Consider the following 8,444-nt stretch of genomic DNA (forward strand, 5'->3'; position numbering starts at 1 on the left):
ATGTGTATTATGATTTAGGTGTCTCTACTCCCAAGATATATTGGAGAATAACTCTATTTATAGAGCCCATCCTTCAACCATCTCTCACAACTCACAAATCAATATTTTCTTCCTTTTCTTTCTATTTTGTTCTTCCTTTTCCTTCAACCATCCTTCAAGCTTGTTTGCATGTAGAATGGGAGTGGTTGTCAGGCACGTGTTCATAGGTGAAAATGGTGATGAGTGTCACATAATCATCACATTCATCATATTCTTGTGTGAGAATGAATATCTTAGAGAAGAAATAGGCTTGAGTTGAATAGAAAAACAATAGTACTTTGCATTAATTCATGAGGAACAGCAGAGCTCCGCATCTTAATCTATGGGGTGTACAAACTCCACCGTTGAAAATACATAAGAACAAAAGGTCTAGGCATGACCGTGAGGCCAGCCCCCCAAAATGTGATCAAGAGATCGATTTCAAGATAGATAGATCAAAATACAATAGCAAAAGGTCCTATTTATAGAGGACTAGTAACCTAGGGTTTACAGAAATGAGTAAATGATGCAGAAATCCAGTTCCGGGCCCACTTGGTGTGTGCTTGGGCTGAGCATTGAAGTTTTCACGTACATAGGCTTCTCTTGGAGTTAAACGCCAGCTTTTGTGCCAGTTTGGGCGTTTAACTCCAGCTTTTATGCCAGTTCTGGCGTTTTGACGCCAGAATTTTTATGCTGACTTAGAACGCCGGTTTGGGCCATCAAATCTCAGGCAAAATATGGACTATTATATATTACTGAAAAGCGCAGGATGACTACTTTCCAACGCAATTGAGAGCGTGCCGATTGGGCGTCTGTAACTCCAGAAAATCCACTTCGAGTGCAAGGAGGTCAGAATCCAACAACATCTGCAGTCCTTTTTCAGCCTCTGAATCAGATTTTTGCTCAGGTCCCTCAATTTCAGCCAGAAAATACCTGAAATCACAGAAAAACACACAAACTCATAGTAAAGTCCAAGAATGTGATTTTTGAATAAAAACTAGTAAAACATAATAAAAAATAACTAAATCATACTAAAAACTACCTAAAAACAGTGCCAAAAAGCGTATAAATTATCCGCTCATCACAACACCAAACTTAAATTGTTGCTTGTCCCCAAGAAACTAAAAATAAAGTAGGATAAAAAGAAGATAATATACAATAAATTCCGAAAACACCTATGAAGATAAGTTTTAATTAGATGAGCTGGGCTAGTAGCTTTTTGCTTCTGAACAGTGTTGACATCTCACTTTATCCTTTGAAGTTCAGAATGATTGGCTTCTATAGGAACTCAGAATTCAGATAGTGTTATTGATTCTCCTAGTTCAGTATGTTGATTATTGAACACAGTTACTTTATGAGTCTTGGCCGTGACCCTAAGCATTTTATTTTCCAGTATTACCACCGGATACATAAATGCCACAGACACATAACTGGGTGAATCTTTTCAGATTGTGACTCAGCTTTGCTAGAGTCCCTAATTAGAGGTGTCCAGAGCTCTTAAGCACACTCTTTTTGCTTTGGACCATGACTTTAACCACTCAGTCTCAAGCTTTTCACTTGACACCTTCACGCCACAAGCACATGGTTAGGGACAGCTTGGTTTAGCCGCTTAGGCCAGGATTTTATTCTTGTGGGCCTTCCTATCCATTAATGCTCAAAGCCTTGGATCCTTTTTACTTTACTCTTGCCTTTTAGTTTAAAGGGTTACTGGCTTTTTCTGCTTGCTTTTTCTTTTTCTTTCTTTTTCTTTTATTTATTTTTTCGCCATATTTTTTTTCGCAAGCTTTTCACTGCTTTTTCTTGCTTCAAGAATCAATTTTATGATTTTTTTAGATTATCAATAATATTTCTCCTTTTTCATCATTCTTTCAAGAGCCAACAATTTTAACATTCATAAACAACAAATTCAAAAATATGCACTGTTCAATCATTCATTCAGAAAATAAAAAGTATTGCCACCACATCAAAATAATTAAACTATTTTAAAATTCGAAATTCATGGACTTCTTTTTCTTTTGCAATTAAAAACATTTTTCATTTAAGAAAGGTGATGGACTCATAGGACATTTATAGCTTTAAGGCATAGACACTAGACACTAATGATCATCTAATAAAGACACAAACATAGATAGAACATAAAGCATAATTTTCGAAAAACAGAAAAAATAAGAACAAGGAAATTAAAGAATGGGTCCACCTTAGTGATGGCGGCTTGTTCTTCCTCTTGAGGATCTTATGGAGTGCTTGAGCTCCTCAATGTCTCTTCCTTGCCTTTGTTGCTCCTCCCTCATGACTCTTTGGTCTTCTCTAATTTCATGGAGGAGGATGGAATTCTCTTGGTGCTCCACCCTTAGTTGTCCCATATTGGAACTTAATTCTCATAGGGAGGTGTTAATTTGCTCCCAATAGTTTTGTGGAGGAAAGTACATCCCTTGAGGCATTTCAGGGATTTCATGATGAGGAACTTCCTCATGCTCTTGTTGAGGTCCATGAGTGGGCTCTCTTGTTTGCTCCATCCTTTTCTTAGTGATGAACTTGTCCTCTTCAATGAGGATGTCTTCCTCTATGTCAATTCCAGCTGAATTGCAGAGGTGACAATTGAGATGAGGGAAGGCTAACCTTGCCAAAGTAGAGGACTTATCCGCCACCTTGTAGAGTTCTAGGGATATAACCTCATGAACTTCTACTTCCTCTCCAATCATGATGCTATGGATCATGATATCCCAGTCTATAGTAACTTCAGACCGGTTGCTAGTGGGAATGATTGAGCGTTGGATGAACTCCAACCATCCCCTAGCCACGGGCTTGAGGTCATGCCTTCTTAGTTGAACCGGCTTCCCTCTTGAATCTCTCTTCCATTGAGTGCCCTCTTCACAAATGTCTATGAGGACTTGGTCCAACCTTTGATCAAAGTTGACCCTTCTAGTGTAGGGGCGTACATCTCCTTGCATCATGGGTAAGTTGAATGCCAACCTTACATTTTCCGGACTGAAATCTAAGCATTTCCCCCGGACTATTGTAAGCCAATTTCTTGGGTCCGGGTTCACACTTTGATCATGGTTCTTGGTGATCCATGCATTGGCATAGAACTCTTGAATCATTAAGATCCCGACTTGTTGAATGGGGTTGGTGAGCATTTCCCAACCACTTCTTCGAATCTCATGTCGGATCTCCAGATATTCACCCTTTTGAGCTTGAAAGAGACCTCGGGGATCACCTTTTTCTTGGCCACAACTTCATAGAAGTGCTCTTGATGCACCCTTGAGATGAATCTCTCCATCTCCTATGACTCGGAGGTGGAAGCTTTTGCCTTCCCTTTCCTCTTTCTAGAGGTTTTTCTGGCCTTTGGTGCCATAAATGGTTATGGAAAAACAAAAAGCAATGCTTTTACCACACCAAACTTAAAAGGTTTGCTCGTCCTCGAGCAAAAGAAGAAAGAAAATAGTAGAAGAAGAATTAGGGGTACGTAGGGTGGTGGGAGTTTCGGCCAAGGGGGAGATGTTGTATTTGTGATATGTGGAAATGAAGGATTGAAGATTGGTTTATATAGGAGTGGAGAGAGGGGTAGGGTTTGGCTATGTATGGGTGGGTTTGGGGGGGAGGGGAAGTGGTTTGAATTTGAAAGGTGAGGTAGGTGGGGTTTTATGATGGATGGATGTGGATTGTGAAGAGATTATGGAGAAGAGGGTAGGATTTGATAGGTGAGGGGTTTTTGGGGAAGAGGTATTGAGGTGATTGGTGAAGGATATTTGGGGAAGGATGTTTTGGGAAGGTGTGAAGAAGAGAGAGAGAGATGAGGTAGGTGGGGGATCCTGTGGGTCCACAAATCCTGAGGTGTCAAGGATTTCTCATCCCTGCACCATGTTGGCGTGTAAACGCCCGCTTGATTGCCAATCCTGGCGTTAAACGCTAGGTTGCTGCCCATTTCTGGAGTTTAACGCCAGCTTTTCTTCCCTTTCTGGCATTTAAACGCCAGCTCTGTGCCCCCTTTTTGGCGTTAAACGCCCAAAATGGTGCCAGACTGGGCGTTTAACGCCCATTCTGCTACCCTTGCTGGCGTTTAAACGCGAGTAAGCTTCTCCTCCAGGGTGTGCTGTTTTTAATACTATTTTTCATTCTATTTTTTTTTCAGTTATTTTTGTGGCTTCACATGATCATCAACATACAAAAAACATAAAATAACAATAGAAAATAAATAGATATAATAAAATTGAGTTGCCTCCCAACAAGCGCTTCTTTAATGTCAATAGCTTGACAGTGGGCTCTCATGGAGCCTCACAGATACTCAGAGCATGATGATGGCCTCCCAACACCAAACTTAGAGTTTGAATGTGGGGGCTCTATTTGACTCTGTATTGAGAGAAGCTTTTCATGCTTTCTCTCCATGACTACAGAGGGGGATCCTTGACCTTTAAACACAAGGGAATCCTCATTCACTTGAAGGACCAATTCTCCTCTGTTAACATCAATCACAGCTTTTGTTGTGGCTAGGAAGGGTCTGCCAAGGATGATGGATTCATCCATACACTTTCCAGTGTCTAGGATTATGAAATCAGCAGGGATGTAGTGGCCTTCAACCTTTACCAAGACATCCTCTACAAGTCCATAAGCCTGTTTCCTTGAATTGTCTGCCATCTCTAGTGAGATTCTTGCAGCTTGTACCTCAAGGATCCCTAGCTTCTCCATCACAGAGAGTGGCATAAAGTTTATACTTGACCCCAGGTCACACAGAGCCTTCTCTAAGGTCATGGTGCCTATGGTACAAGGTATTGAGAATTTTCCAGGATCCTGTCTCTTCTGAGGTAATCTCTACCTAGTCAAGTCATCCAGTTCTTTGGTGAGCAAGGGGGGTTCATGATTGCTCCAAGGTACTTAGCAACTTGCTCTTCAGTAACATCTTCATCCTCTTCAGAGGAAGAATACTCATCAGAGCTCATAAATGGCAGAAGTAAATTCAATAGAATTTCTATGGTCTCTGTATGAGCCTCAGATTCACATGGTTCCTCATTAGGGAACTCCTTGGAGGCCAGTGGACGTCCATTGAGGTCTTCCTCAGTGGAAATCACTGTCTTTCCCTCCTCTATGCATTCAGCCATGTGGGACGTGTTTATGGCCTTGCATTCTCTCTTTGGGTTCTCTTCTGTATTACTTGGGAGAGTACTAGGAGGAAGTTCAGTAACTTTCTTACTCAGCTGACCCACTTGTGCCTCCAAATTTCTAATGGAGGATCTTGTTTCATTCATAAAACTTAGTGTGGTCTTAGATAGATCAGAGACTATGGTTGCTAAGCCAGAACTATTCTACTCAAAGTTCTCTGTCTGTTGCTGAGAAGATGATGGAAAAGGCTTGCTATTGCTAAACCTATTTCTTCCACCATTACTGTTGTTAAAGCCTTGTTGAGGCCTCTGTTGGTTCTTCCATGAGAGATTTGGATGATTTCTCCATGAAAGATTATAGGTGTTTCCATAGGGTTCTCCCATGTAATTCACCTCTTCCATTGCTGGGTTCTCAGGATCATACGCTTCTTCTTCATATGAAGCTTCTTTGGTACTGCCTGTTGCTGCTTGCATGCCAGATAGACTCTGAGAAATCATATTGACTTGCTGAGTCAATATTTTGTTCTGAGCCAATATGGCATTCAGAGTATCAATCTCAAGAACTCCTTTCTTCTGATTTGTCCCATTATTCACATGATTCCTTTTAGAAGTTTTATATGCTTTTATGTTGTGCCTTCCAAGTGTTTGATAAAATTCTTGGGAGGATTTTAAATTAGATTTTTATATTCTTGGCTTTGGTTGAGTAATTGGAGATTCTTGAGTTATCAAACTCCCTTGTTGACTGATAATTAAAATTTGCTAGTTGATTTGGATCCCTCTAAAGCTAGTCTTTCCTTAGGAGTTGACTAGGACTTGAAGAATCAAATTGATTCATCCACTTGACTTTCCTTCACAGTTAGAGGTTAACTAAGTGGTAGCAACGGACAATTCTCATCACAATTGATAAGGATAACTAGGATAAGACGTCTAGTTCTCATACCTTGCCAAGAGCTTTTCTAGTTATTAATTTAATTTCTTGCCATTTTATTTCCTTGTTCCTTATTTCAAAAACCTAAAAAGATAAAATCCCATAACCAATTATAAGTACACTTCCCTGCAATTCCTTGAGAGACGACCCGAGGTTTAAATACTTCGGCTTAATTTTATTGGGTTTGCTTTAGTGACAAACAAATTTTTGTATAAAAGGATTCTTTGTTGGTTTAGAAACTATACTAGCAACGAGAATTTATTGTGAATTCTTTACTAGAAAAAGTCCGTTCATCAACCCTCAAGCCAACGGACAAGCTGAAGCAGCAAACAAAGTAATATTGGCTGGGTTGAAGTGCAGACTACAAGATGCAAAGGGAGCATGGGCAGACGAGCTTCCTCAAGTTTTGTGGGCATATCAGACAACTCTTCATTCAACAATAGGGGAGTCACCTTTTCCGACTTGCTTATGGCATAGAAGCCATGATTCCTATAGAGATCGCTGAAAATCTCCAAGAGTTAGATTCTATGATGAAGTGATTAATATCCAAGCATAAAAGAAAGAACTCGACCTCTTTTCAGAAGTCCGAGAATAAGCTCGGATTAAAGAAGAAGTATTGAAGTAAAAGATGGCCTTAAGGTACAACCAGAAGGTAATCAAGAGAAGCTTTACCACAAACGACCTTATACTGATAAAAAATGACATCGGAGTTCAGAAGTCGAGAGAGAGAAAGCTGGCAGCAAATTGGAAAGGGCCTTACAAGGTCTCGAGGTCTTAGGAAACGGTTACTGTAAGGTGTCCGACTTAACAGGGAACAAGCTCCCATGGTCGTGGCATGCATGTAACTTAAAAAGGTATTATAGTTAGAAAAGCACACCTTGCTCCCTGGTGTACTCTTTTTTCTGACTTCATGATTTTCTCTCGAAAAAGGTTTTCCTGAAAGGGGTTTTAATGAGGCATCACAGTAAGGATTAGGGAATATAAGAAAATCTTGAGTACCAAACTTATGTCAAACCCTTTTTTATTATCCATAATAAGATATTTCTTCTACCAGATCTTCCATTCTCAAATGCATTAATTTAAACTCAAAAAATGGCAAAAATCGTTGAGCGACCTATGTGGTTGGCAAGATGAAGTGACGAGGTACAAATAAATATAAAAAGTTATGTAAGCAGTTCGTAAACTAGCCTAAAAAATAAGTCAGACCAAAAATGAAATGTCAAAGTAACTTGGAAAAAGTCCGATTACACAAAGTCGAAACTTACAATGGAAAACATAATATTTGTATATGAAAAGTTTAGAAAGGACTGATCTACTTCACCGACATCATTTCGAACTTAGCGAAAAACAGCATCAAAAGTTGTCAAAATAAAATGTTTCAACTAAACAGCTATACAAACTAAGATATATTTCAAATGACGCAATCACTTATACCAAAAAATCACTATTAAAGTAGTGAAGAAATATTTTTTTAACAAGATCATAAAGTTGTTCAAAACTACAACTAAGACAAAATAGAAATTGTTCAAGACAAAACTATTATAAAGATTAAAAACACACAAGTCGGGCCATTCAAACTACAAAAGTTACAAAGGATTGAGTTGTTCTCCTGTGACAGCATCTTCGACTTGAGGGGGAGAGGTCGGGGCGTATTCAAATACTAGCACCGCGGAAATTGGATGATTTGGAGAAGGAAGGGGCTCACCATTAGATTGAGGATTGGGAATCTGAGAAGTCTGTCCGAGATGTGCCCCCAAGGTCTTCGGATCGGGTGCAGGGATGTCCTCCTTATCATCTGGAGCAGGGTCAATTTTTCCGTCCACCACTATATTGTCCGGGCTGATGAGAGAGAGGTTCACCTTAGGAGTAATAACTCAGAACTTAGCTTTCAAGTTTTCAACCATTTTGTCCATACCCTCAGCCACAGACTCCTCAAGATCCGCATACCTGTCCTAAGCTTTAGTAACCGCATCAACCAAATCAAGCTTTTCGCCAAATACCTGGGTATATTCCTCGTCCTTCTTCTTCAAACCCTCCAATATGGCCAGAGCAGCCTCCACTTGTTTGACTTTAGCCCGAGCTTTGCCAAGGTCAGATAGTAGTGCGTTTCTCTCTTCTTCAAAATCCTTCTTAGACTCCCTCAAAGAGGCCACTTCAACCTAAGAGGCAGCCAAGGAGCTACTAGTGGCATTAAGGGGAGTCTTCTCTAACTCTCTGGCCAAGGCTATGCAAATACCAGCCGTCCGAACTCCACCTCGAGTGAGGAGCTGACGGTGGCTTCTAATAATAACATCATCCATGCTGATATAACTATGAGGAAGGATGCGCTTTTTGCTCCAAGAAAGGTCGTCAAAGCCCTTCTCATATATACTCCCTGACTCCGAGGTTTGCGCCTCTTAGGA

This window comes from Arachis ipaensis, chromosome B06 (assembly GCF_000816755.2).
Source record: "Arachis ipaensis cultivar K30076 chromosome B06, Araip1.1, whole genome shotgun sequence".
Taxonomy (NCBI): Eukaryota; Viridiplantae; Streptophyta; class Magnoliopsida; order Fabales; family Fabaceae; genus Arachis; species Arachis ipaensis.